Source organism: Heterocephalus glaber, unplaced genomic scaffold, assembly GCF_053883595.1.
Source record: "Heterocephalus glaber isolate CG9 unplaced genomic scaffold, H.glaber_assembly_v1.0 deba00001509, whole genome shotgun sequence".
Classification (NCBI taxonomy): domain Eukaryota; kingdom Metazoa; phylum Chordata; class Mammalia; order Rodentia; family Bathyergidae; genus Heterocephalus; species Heterocephalus glaber.
Window position 1 is genome coordinate 13,401,770 of NW_028258325.1, and position 13,392 is coordinate 13,415,161.

Sequence of the window (13,392 nt, forward strand, 5' to 3'; positions counted from 1 at the left end):
CTTTCATCTCCCCTCCTTCCCTCTTCTTCCATCTCTCAAACCCTTCCCTTTTGCAAAAGTTCTACTCTGCATGACTTAATGATCATGTCTTTAAATGAAGTCTGCAAGCACTGATAATGCACACAAGGTCCTTCAGGATCTGGCCCATGATTGTTTGAAGAATTATCTCTTGCAAGGTTTTAGATGCTTCCTCTACAGTCACATTAAAATGACACATGGAAGCTCATGCTATTGATTTCAGAATACACCATTTCCTTTATTTTTAGACAAGTGATAGATAAATACAATCTCATTGTAAGAAGTCAAATGATAGAGAGGTTTGCAGAGTAATATATAAACACTTCCAGTTTTTCTCCTGCTTTACCTTTTCCCTCCACAGAATTAGAAACCATGTTCTATCAAGGTGGAGTACATTCTTTCAGTCTACTTCTCATGCATCTACTTATGTAAGTGTATATAGTCACATATTGTTAAAAAAATAAGTGCTATATTTATATATAATTCTGCATTTATATTCTTTTTGTATCTGTTAATTTTATATTCTATTTCCTCTGCGTAAAAGCTCCCTTCCTTATTCTGTGGAATATACATTTGTCTTCCATGATGAAGCTCAAATACCAACTCCTGGAGCCTGATTTCCCTAAACATCTCACCTGTAGGGTAAATTCTGCAGTGTCATATTCTTACATATTCCATCTTCAGGGCTTTTATTTCACTATAATGCAAGTACAGGCTGTTTATAACCCTCTGGGAGACTGTGAACTCTTTAACTGATTTAGTAATTTTTCGCTGACATAATGGATATCTATGTGAATTCATGAGCCTTACATGAATATATAAATTCCATTATGCATTCAAAATACGTTCCAAAATCTTTGCTTTTACTTAACACTATGTCAAGTTTTAGGAAGAAAAAAAACAGTACCTTGGTAAAAAGAATTAAAAATCAAATTTAAAATCAGCACATATGGGTAATTTAGTTAAATTCTTGGAAAAACTCTGAATTAAGTAATTGGAAAGACAATTTTTGTCTTTCTCTTTTTATCTTCTTCAATCTACCTAATCTCATACAATATACAAAAACTCAAGTGAAGTAAAGACTGAAATATAAGAAATAGATGAAATTTTAATGCTCTAGTAAGAAAACAGAAGAGAAGAATTCTTGTGACTGGTCTTTCAATGATTTACAAAAGTGCAGCTCTCAGAAGCACTATGTGAAACTATGTCATACTACCAAGATCATCCCTAGCAAAGGAAATGACCAACAAAGTGAAAAAGGCAACTTCAGAAGTGGGGAGAAATATTTGTAAACCATACACATGAGAAGGGAGTAATATGCAAAATATATAGGAAACTTTTACAACTTAAAAGAAAAAAACAAAGAAGAAAACTAACCCAATTATAATGGGCAAAGAATGTGAAATTTTATTTCTCCAAAAATATATAAGTGGTCAATAAGTATATGAAAAAGTGGGCAACATCACTAATCATCAGGGAAATGCAAATTAACACCCCAAAGTGATACTATCTCATACCCATTGTTAGGTAGGCTATGGACAAAAACCAAAAGATAATAAGTGCTGGCGAGATAAGAAAATGGAACCCTGGTATAGTCATGATCATAATACAAAAGAGAAAATATTATGTAATTTCATCAAAACATTAAAAATAGAACTACTATATGATTGAGCAATTCTCATTCTTGGTATATGTCCAAAAGTACTCAAATCAGGACTATTAAGAAATAACTGCACTTGACTGGTGCAACCACTGTGGAAATCAGTATGGAGATACCTCAAAGAACTAGGACTAGAGGTCCCATTTGGCCTGGCTATCCCCCTGCTGGGTATCTTCCCCAAAGAATTCAAAGAATCATACCACAGTGATATATGTGCACCCATGTTCATAGTGGCACAGTTTGTAATAGCTAAAGCTTGGAAGCAGCCCAAGTGCCCATCAACTGGAGACTGGATAAAGAAGATGTGGTTTTTTTATAGAGTAGAGTACCACTCAGCCATAAAGAATGAAAAACGAGAGTCATTTATAGCTAAATGGTTGCATATCGTGCCCATACTCTTAAGTGAAATAAATAGGACACACATGTGTAAATACCAAATAGTTTCTCTAGTGTGAGAAACTGATAGTGTAAACAAGGGTTAAAATGATTAAAATGAATAACTGATATTTAGAAATAGGAAAAAAGGTCGAAAGACAAAGGGGTGAATGAAGGGGAAGGGGAAAGGAAAAGAGGGAAAGGAAAAACTATGAGAAAAGAAAAAAAATGGAAATTATGTCTATGTAAATAGGGAAGGGTGGAGAGGGTGAAGGGCACACAGGTAATGGGGAAAAAATAGGAACCAAGATATATCACATATAGGTACAAACACCCAATGATAAATGTAAATGAATTATATACCTAAAATGTACCAATAAAAGAACTTAAAATAAAAAAGAGAAATAACTGCACTCCTATGTTCATTGCAGCATTATACTGTACATAAAAGCCAACATAAGGAAGCAACACTGACTTCTATTGGAAACAGTTGAATAAACAAAATTGATATAGCATACAATGGAATATTATTCAGGAAGTTTTCTTGTGTTAACAACATGGATGAACCTGCAGAACATCATGCTAGTGAAGTAAACCAGTCACAGGGGGACAAATACTACATGATTCAACTTTATGAGATAACTGAAATAGTCAGCTTACAATAGCAGAGAGTAGAATAGTAGTTGTCAAAGACCGAGGGAAGGGAGAATTAGGAATTATTTAATAGTGCCCTAGTATTTGTACTTCCTTATTAATAAGCAAAGACAAAAGAGAGTGTTACATGAGTGGAGGAAACCAGGAGTTCATGTCTCCTACTGGAGCTACTTATTTTAGAACTCTTACTATGTTACCATGAACTCCAAGCCCACAAGCAAATAAGACTACCAGGTTCTTTTTCACATATGCATAACATGTTGCGTAGCAAAAATTTAAATGCTGTCTAACAGGAGACAATCACTCAAATCAATTGCCAATACCAATTTGCAACATAATTAACTATTTCTTTTGTTGAATTGAGATAAGGTATCAATCCTCAGCTGTTGAAAAGACAGTACTATTCTTTAACAGGAGTGACACTGTGCTGAGAGAACACCAGAGAATATTAGGATCCTGCTGGCCTTCAGGATGAAGTGTGAGATTGTTACCATGCAGGAGGCTCCAGAAAAATGAAGCCATTACTAACCTACTTGTCTGTCATCACTCTCTGGTTTGTGCTTTGGGTACTAACAAACTCTGACTACTGGAGTCCCACATGCAGATTAACGTGGTCCTCATTCCTTTGCCTCCTCTTCCCCTGATGCTTTCCTGATTCCAGGACACACTCAGTACCTCTCTGGTGCAGCACCTTGTACCTACTCATTCCTAAATCTTCAAAGTTTCAGTTTTTTCATCAACTTTCCCTGATCCCAAGAGTGCTAGATCTACTCATTCTTGGTTCTCTTCAATAATCTGTGATTATTGCTATTATTGTGGTCAACTGCAACTTTGTGATTTTGACCATTAATCCATTTCTCTGACTTCCCACTAAGCTGTCATCTTTTTGAAGGTAAGAACTAATTGTCTTATTTTTATAGGCCCAGGTTTACCCACATTTTTCCATAATATTAGACATATGCTAGAGAATAGATAAATGCACTAAATGCACTAAAGAATGGACAAACGCATGGAACTTGAGGTTTAACTTTGTATCAGTTTAGAACTGCATTTTCTATTAAGCAACAAATTCTGATAACCTAGAAAATAGTGGTTCTGAAGTAGCATGATGTTATAGGAGGTCACACATTGGCATATATATTCCATATGTGTCTTCAATTCCCCAGGTCCTCTTTTTGTTTGCTCTTTGTCCTCAAAAATTACACATTCCAGATCTTTTCATAGTCACAAGCAGACTGCATAGCTTTAGCCACCATGTTGAGCCCTAGAAAGGAAAAGGCAGGAAGAGTGAATACAGTTGAAGTAAGTTTCAAGCACTTCTATCAAAGCCTTATGAATAATTTCTGTTTACATCTCATTAACTGGAATTTAGTCATATGACCATGTCTGACCACAAGGAAACTTAGGAAATGTGGTCTTTTTAAACTGATACATTGTCACATTAAAAAAAAAAATCAAGATTCCACTAAAATGGGAAAGAAGAGACAAAGCAAGTTTCTGTTAGGATTGATAAAGAGGAGACAGACAACAGAGAGCATTTGTATGTCCAATCCTGTGAGTTGATTTAGATGAAAGCTATAATTACAGTTTGGATCAGAGTATTAAAATTCTTTGCATGTCTGCTTTAAGAATTAAGGCCTCCAAAGGGAAACATATACTGTGGCTCATTCTGACTTAATGGAGTGGATTTTGAAAAAGTAAAAGACAGAAGAGGGGATTAAGAAGTAAGCCAGAGGGAGAGGAAAAGAGAAGACAGAAGAGGAGGGGAGGGGAGGATCAGTAACAGGAAGTGTCACCGTCTTTCACCCAGTATTTGTGAAATAATGTTATAAGATAGTGTTTACAGAACCTTGGAACCCAGTGTGCAGCTCAGAATTGAGACATCAGAACTGGGAGTTACCTGGGAGAACCTGATGTTAAAGAGGAGATGCAGCTGCTAAGAGGCATGAGAGACAGAAATCTAGATTCTCCTTCCTATTTTCAGTCTCCCATCCACACATAACTCCTGCTCACTGCCCATAGCCAGAAACCTATTGACAAAGTAGCTCAAAAAACACTTGCAGAATCAGCTCACTTTGTTCAGGGAATGAACCTGAGAGAATATGAAAAATATCTACCAAGAGCAGCACCATGATAGTGGAGACAGGAGAACAACCTCCATCTAAATGCAACTTTCATATACCCACAGGAAAATAAGTACTGTGTATCGGGCCATACACTACCTTTTATTCAGAGGTATTAACTCCTCCACATATCAGCTGTAGGATTTTTAACAAGCCAGGAAAACTACCTGACCCCGATTTCTTAATTAATATAATGCAGATATTAAAATCTCATCTACTTTTCTCAAAGATTACTTATGAATATTGAAGAAAAATACATGCATACACACATCCTGAAGGGAGATTTATTAAGCACCTCTATGTGGTTTATCTATGTCATCTCATTTAGTTTTCCCAACAGTATATATAGGCAGGGACATATAAAGCCATCTATAGTTGAAGAGCATGGTAAGAATTGAAGCTAGAGAAATCGATAAAGATTCTAAAAAGTAATATAAAACCTGGATCCAAAGAACATTCTAGATATTGTCAAAAATTAATTTTTAAAAAAATGTTGTGAAGTGTTTTAAGTCTTTTATCAAAAATGAGATACAGTAGGCTCTAACTTTTAGAAAGATCACTCCGGATGGCAGGGGGGAAGTTAATTGGGAGTGAGGAAGTAGAATGGAAAAGCAGGATCAGCAATATAAGCTTTGTTAAATTATTCTTTCCACCCATTTTAATCCCACATTTCAAATTATTAATTTTTTATCATCTAAGAGGGAAAATATGATGCATAGAGGATTTGAAATAGGTGTTCCACTGAGATTTTTGGGGACTTGATCAGGATTAAGGTTAGAATTTCCTTGGAATTTACATCGATTGATTTGTCTTTGCAGGTTAGACTGTAATACCTTTATGCTTCAGAGGGTATGGGTTTGGCTTCAAGCCATGTTCATCCTGCTCAGTACAAAGCTTATCTGTGCTAAGAACCAGGGTGATTATGCTGTCTGTCTTCCTGTTTCTGAGACTGGGAGCCTGGGTTTGTACATGTTTACATGTTTTGCACATGATTTTCCATACCTGTTTTAGTGTGTTTGATTTTGTTTATATCATGGTTTCATTTCCAGAGATAATTGCAGAGGGGAAGAGGAACATCTACTAGTTCTGAAAAACCTCTGTATTTGTCTGTTTTTTTGTTTTGTTTTAACAAAATACCCAAGGCTGGTGTTTTATAAAGGGAAGAAATTTATTTAGCTTGCTGTTCTAGAGGCTGGAAGTCCAAGATTTGGTGACCCCATTGATCTGATCTCTGGTGAAGGCTCCCTGGGCTAAATCATATCCTTGTGGATGGCATCACAGCGGGAATGCTTACAAGAGAGGGATCATATGATGAGGCGGGAACCCCGAAGGGCCAGGACAGGTTTAGCCTTGGTCTTTTATAACAGCTCTCTCATGAGAACTTACCAGGGTCCCAGAAGAACTACCTTAATCCCTTTCAAGGTCAGTGCTCTTAATGGCCTGACATTGTCCTGCTAGGACCTACTTCTTAATGGTCTTCTTAACCTCTTAATGTCACCATACTGGGCCCAAGCTTGTAACACATGAATTTGGGGGACAAGTCACATCCAAACCACATCAACCCCAAATTTGCTTCAAGGGAGTCAAGTACTGATCTTTTAAGAATCATGAGAACAAAAATTTCATAATTCTTTTTCACATGAGTAGTCCCTTGCATAGGGGGTACGGCATGCTAGATGGTCCTTAACACCATCTGTGGGGGTTTTACATGTGCTCTTTTGTATCGCAGGAGCTAGAAAATTGGGAACTACATTTCCTACTTTAGTTACTATACTTTTCTGGTTTTCTTTCCTCCAATGAATGACACTAAATGAGAACTAGAAGGAGTGAAGGAGCAGAAGCCATGGATGGTGCTTTGTGGTTGGCTACAGTAGATATGAGGACCAGTCAGCATCAGCGGTGGCTTATTGGGGACACTAAAAGTCTCCTCCCTCAGTCTTCCACTGGAGTGTGATTTTCTGAAGTTCCTGATCCACTGAAGATTTCTTGACACCCATAGGCTTGTTGGGTGAAGCTGAGGACTAATATTGACTTCCCCTGTTCTTGGTTCCTGCAACCCTTCCAACAAAGCCACTGACACCAATTCTAAATATTTAATTCTTTCCTGCTTGAAATACTTAGAATGGCTTCTGATTTATTTTCCAAGTGTGACTAATATAACCTATGGGTCTTAGTATCCATGATAGAACCTAGAAATACAAGGGGAAATGAATTAAAAATAATTATTACTGATTATTCATATCAGGACTCACACCAGACTGAAATACTTTGAAATACAATTTTGGTGAACAAATACAATCTGGGTGACAAACTCAAGTGAATACACTCACACATTTTTCGTAATCAACATGACTTTATATTTCTTGATCCAAGCCTTTCATAATTAATGGTTCTTTCTTTTGAATCCATTTTTTCACACTCTGGAGGCCTTCTCACTTGAATATAGAAAACCAATTCTTGCAACTGGGAAGGATCCTGGGAGAATTTGGGAGGCTTGCAGGTGATAGAAGAAGGGTATGGGGATAAGATCAACACATGCCACATGCATGTATAGAAATATCACAGTGAATACCATTAATTTGTACAATTGATACTTGTTAAGAGAAGTATAAAATAGAAAAACAGAAAATTTCAAAGAAAAAAGTCAAATAAAAAAGCAAGCCTTGCTATGACTCCTCCAGATAAACTTGTAAGAATTGCAGGTGAATACAACTTTGATATCACCTGAGAACACTGTTACACATGTGTGAGCTGTGTATTAAATGAGCACAACTTATGGCTTAATCAAAACACATTTTGATTTTGTTTTGGTTACATATTTGTGCATAATCTTAGGTAATACACAGCCTGTAGTTGCTGCAAAACGCAAATACTATTTTAATTCAGAAATGTGAATATCCAATGTAAGTTATCAGTGAAAACTCAGAACATGGTTTATGTCATTCTAGCTTAACATCATTGCTCTGTAACTTGCACTAAGTTATAAACCTGTAATTGTTTGGCTTTTTCACTATTCCTCTGCTTCTCCTTTCTCACTCACTCCCATTTGCTTGTTTCCCAGATTCTGAGAACTTCAAGTTTAGAGGTAGGCATGGTAACACACAAGCAAAGACTTAACTTTAATTGGTTTTCATGTAATAATTGGTTCTCAGGTAACTGGATTTATGCTTTTTGGTCCTATTTCACATTAAAATCTCTTCACTCTCCCTAGCACACACACACACAATTTAGTGTGTGTGTGTGTGTGTGTGTGTGTGTGTGTGTGTGGCTTCCTGGCTTCCTTAAAAGATTTCCACTAGGCTCCTCCAATGGTAGTTTCCTTGAGCTGGGTATAGATGTGTAGCAGTATCCTGCCTCACAATCCTGAAGAACTCCCTAAGAAACCAGCTTTCATTCAGTATCCAGCTTCTTATGCTAGGTTTCCTCTGTTCCCACAGGCTGAACCTATTGAAAAAGTATCATGAGGTTTACAAGTCATTTTTCTTGATTTGTCCTTATCAGAACCATGGACAACAATCATGAATCTTTTCACTGATAAACTCAGGTACAGCAGCAAACTACCACTGCTCCCTCCACTATCTCTGAACATGCATGTTTCCCTCTTTAGTTTCTCCTTTTCATGAATATCTACAATGGTCTTTTACCTTGTTCCTCCATTTAAGTCTCATTACTTCACTGCATATATTTGATTATATTGAACTGAGTTATCATTTTCCATTGCTATAGAGTTATATTCTCTCTATAGAATTGGTACATATTGACTGTGAGATCCAGATTCGAAGTTACTGCACTTCACTGGCTATGTGATCTTGGTCCAGTTATTCAACTTTCCTGTGTCTTGTTTACCTCTTCTGTAAAATGGGGATAAGAATAGGATCAGGGGCATAGGTTTATTGTGTAAAATAAATTATGTAACCCATATGAAGTCCTTAGCTTAATGCCTATGCTTAATAATTTAGCTATTATTATCTTCAACTACAAGTCCATGTTCTCTTAAGAGGATGAAAACTCTTAAGAGTTGCCTTCTAAAGGTAATGATTAGAGTGGGGTGGGAGGAATCTAATCTTCTTCTAACTTTAGGGGTCCCTGGGAAGTCAGGAACATTCTAACATTGCTTGGACATAGGAAGGTGCTATAGTTTGGATGTTAAATATTCCCTTATGGTCGGGTGTCATTCTCCTTGAAAAGGGGAATGGGATCCTGTCTCTTTCATGTCTTCCTGATCTCCTCTATGTTTCAGACATGAGGTGGGTGACTTTTCGCCCTGCTGTGTACTCCTTGTCATGATGAACCGCCTCTCCACAGGACCAAAATACCAGCACTGACTGGTCTAAGACTACTAAAACTGTGATCCAAGATAAGCCTTGAATTCAGAGGAAAAGCAGAAACTATCAAAGAAAAAAGAATCAATAATGTCAGATAAGAAATAGGAAAATCTAAGAAACAAATTATTAAAGGAGTGATGTGTCCCATAGAAGGAAAGTCAGTAATACTTATTACCATTGGGAAGATCAGAAAACTAACTCCTACTTCCTAGATCAGTGAGAATATAATCACCTCTGTGATGAAGTTCCTGCTGTGCACTAAGCAGCATGCCAGACACTGGCTCCAGCACACTCAAACTATGTCTTCGAATCAAGGATGAAGAAAATATTCTTAATTGTATTAAAAAGAAAACCATTTATGCCCTGCTTCAGCAGTGCTTCTCAACCTGAAGTTCTTAAAAAAGTATATATGCCTGATTTTCTTTCCTCCTATAGATTCTGATTATATTGACTGTGTTACAATTACAAGAAATTTCAATTAATTCCAACATTTAGCCAAGGTTGAGAATCAAGCACTAGAGAGTGAGTCTCAAGGTATGGCCCAGTTCAGAAGATTCAGCATCATAATTTCACTTTATTGGAAATCTGAATTCTCTGGCCATTCCCACATATATTTGTGGGTCTAGCACTTCATCAAGCTCTTCAGATGATTCTGATGCACGTTAAAAATTGAGAAACACTTTATTAGTGTAGTTTCAGTAGTGTGGTGGGGCAATAAAAATGACTAGAGTATTAGGTTCCATGTAGAAAATCTGTGATTAAAACAAAATGAATATGGGAATTATTTTCTCCATAGTTCAGCAGTAGAAGGTGGCGGAGATGTTTCTCTTCCTCCTGTTTCTATTTGTCTTTGTGTCTCCTGGTTTATGCAGCCCTGTTCTGCCTACTCAAATACAAACAGTCTCTAACTTAAAGTGGTTTCACTTGAGATTTTTCAACTCTGCCTTGGCTTAAAAGCATACCCATAGAGCCATTTTGTTTTCCACTTTCAGTACAGTATTTAATAAATTACACTAGAAAGTCAACACTTCATTGTAAAATACACTTTGTATGAGATGATTTTGGTCTTCTGAGTGTTCTGAGGATTATTAAGGCAGGCTAGGCTAAGCTATGATGTCCAACAGGGTCAATGTAGAAAACACATTTTCATTTTACAGTATTTGTAATTTATAATAGATTTGTCAGGATATGTTCCCGTGGTAAGTTGTGAAGCCCATGCATTAACATTGTATTTCTGAAATAGCTGCAGGTAAACTGAGCGGCCACACCCACCTTATTCCTGGTTGGAAAATGCTGTGAAATTTGACAGAGAGGTTAGGCAGACTAAGTGGGAAAAGAGGAGCATATTAGTACTCATAGTGATAAGTTATTTGCCTCCTGCTTCTGAACACATGGAAAGAAGAACTGGGATGAGATTTGAGTTTTGTTTCTTTTGTTTCCATGTTGCTAGCCTTTGATTTAAAATTTCCATTTGCTTCTGATGCATTGTTGAACCAAATTTGGAGTGGAGAACTGAACACAACACGCAAAACAGATTTTTGAGCCCATCATACATTCTTCTACAACAGAAATTCATAGGGTTAGCATTATTAGAAAGAAAATTAAGATTATCTTTCTATGTATTTTCAAATTCATTTTAAATAAATACAGCCTGATTCTACAACTGGTTCTGATTATTCAGTAATTGCTTGCTAACTTTGATTCCGAAAAACAAAGAAATTTTGAGTTATTCAAGGAAAAAAGCTCTCAAATTCTCAAAATACAAAGTTTTTACATTCCTATTACTCAAATCAAAAATAGCTAACACGTATTTCTTCCAAATTGAAGGGAAAATCTCCTAGTCTAAGGATTTTTTTCCCAGTTTTGCTAAGGAAAGAATTTATGCTTTAATATTGCGTCTCAAAATAGAAACAGGTTGCAATTAGGCTATTTTCTTGGGCTCTAAAATGTCTAGTATATTTTTTAGCATGAGGTTGACTTTCCCACAGTATTGTGATCCTTGGAAAACTTTGATTTAAAAAAAAAACCTAAATACTTTTGGGAAACTTCATGTATTCCGCACCTTCTTTGAAATTCACACTCTGACCAGAATGTATTTCAAAGCTCTGGCAAACTTCTCCAAGACAGCTTCGCACTCCCTGGGTGTTTCATTAGAAACTTGCTTCTTAAATATGCTTAGCCACTGTGTGTTTTTGTATACTTTTCCCAGAAATTCCTGCAGTGCAAACACACTGCTTATTCTTTTGCTAACTTCACCTGTTTCTCTCATAGTGAGTCCTATAACATCAATGTGTTTCTAACACATTTGAATTCCTGTGATTTATGTTGTTTCCTATTTTCTTCACTATCTAGCAGAGCACTGTTAAACTCTAGCTATCCATCCATCCATTATCTATCTCTGTCTGTCTATCTTGAGTAAAGAAGAAACCAAAGAAAGTGAAGGGAATGTGTAAAAATTCTGCCTCCTCTGGGTTGCACACTATCTTTTATGTAACCTCAGTTGGTAGAAAGAAAGGTAAGAGAGCTCTCTGGGTCTCTTTTATAAGGACACTGCATTAGTCAGGGTTCTACAGAGAAACAGAACCAATAGATCTCCATGTGAATTTGCTCATTGATTTATGGAGTTCTAAAATTTCTACCTTCTGCAGTCTGCAAACTGGAAAGCCAGGAAAGCTGGACTGTAACTCAGAGTCTGAGAACCAGGGTGGGGGTTTTACAGTAAGTCTTGGATTCAGAGAACCTGAAGTGTCCACCTTGTAATAGAGAACAGGAGGAGACGGGCTTCCAGCTCAAGAGGAGAGAAAGAATTCCTCTCCTTTTTGCTTTTCCTCTGCCCTTTTGCTCTCTTCAGGCTCTCAGCAGATTGGGTAATGCCTGCTCACATTGGTGAGGGGGAGTTTTACTCTACTGATTCAAATGTTCATCTCTTCTGGAAACCCCATTATAGCCACACTCCAAAATCATGCTTAGCAGCTATGTGGCCTTTCCTTAGCCTGGTCAGGTAGACATGTAAAATTTGTCATCACAGATGCTGACCTCATCCATGAAGGTCATGTGACCTAGTTATCTCCCCAAGTCTCCCTCCCCATTCCATAACATTAGAGGTCAGGAGTTCAACGTATGAATTTCAGGGGGACACAAACGTGCAGTCTATAAGGGTAAGATTACAAGAAAGTAACTGACATCAATGTTATTAATGTAAGAAGGATTAACTTATATTCAGCCTTTATTAAACCAGTTTTACTAAGAAAAAATTGGTATGGACATACCAAACTAATGATTAATGATTAAATTCAGACTTTTAACATTTGTTGGTCTTGTATTTAGTGGAGGAAAACTGATTATGTATTTAAAATGTATACCTTGTAAAATATTTAAATATTAATTTGCACATTAAATTCATTTAGGTATAATTTTTAATTTGTATTAAAAATTTTTAAATTATATTTAAAAGTAAAATAACTCAGTTAGTCACATTAAATAATCCGATGATAGACATTATTTAGCTTCAGAATTTCTGATGAAGTCAACAATTTATGTAGGTAATAACAATGATAATAAAAACTTGCAAATATAAGTCTGCGTTTTAGTAAAAAAATTTACCTTTCAATGACATTGAAGGAATTCCACTGTAACTTTTGCTAGTTCATCTCTCTGAAAGCAAATCAATCAAACACATATTCTAGTGACACACATTTATTATAGTGACCCATTTCCAAAATAGTCATTTTAAATTGTATCTTTAAAAGTAAATGTCAATTATATTCATTTTAGGAAATGCACTAAAAAATAATAGGAATTTTGAGACTTTTTGCTAATGTTTTCTTCTGATTACATCCTGTATTTCCAGTGAATTTAATGAAATTGCAATTACCTGGACTGTCCACTTTCCAATATCAAAACTCATCAAAAATGCAATTTAACTATAGCAGCACCAAAATTTTTTAGCTTTTCTGATCCTTAATACCATGCAAGGGACCCTGTATCTCACAGTGATGCCAACTAATTGTGAGTACTGCAAACATCAAATATGTACTAATGAAAACATTTTTGACAAATGTGACCATGATAACACGTAGCAAGTGCCACTCTGTAGGCCTTGGCAGGGATTTCTGCAAATGAAGACCTATGAAGCTTGAGATCTGTGACCTTCACAGTAAATATGCCACCATACGCTCAGGAACAAAGCAACTAATGTACAAGAAACAGCGAAAGAGAAGCACACCTAAAATATCAT

At 36.3% G+C, this 13,392-nt stretch overlaps 1 long non-coding RNA gene across 1 annotated transcript in view; it reads right to left on the reverse strand.

Annotated features, from left to right (window-relative positions):
• Positions 1–229: 229 nt before the first annotated feature.
• LOC110349684 (uncharacterized) overlaps positions 230–13,392 on the reverse strand; it is a 149,519-nt gene continuing 136,356 nt past the window's right edge. The window contains exon 4 of the long non-coding RNA XR_015441293.1: positions 230–3,971. This is a non-coding gene — a long non-coding RNA (uncharacterized LOC110349684). The remainder of the gene's footprint in view (positions 3,972–13,392) is intronic.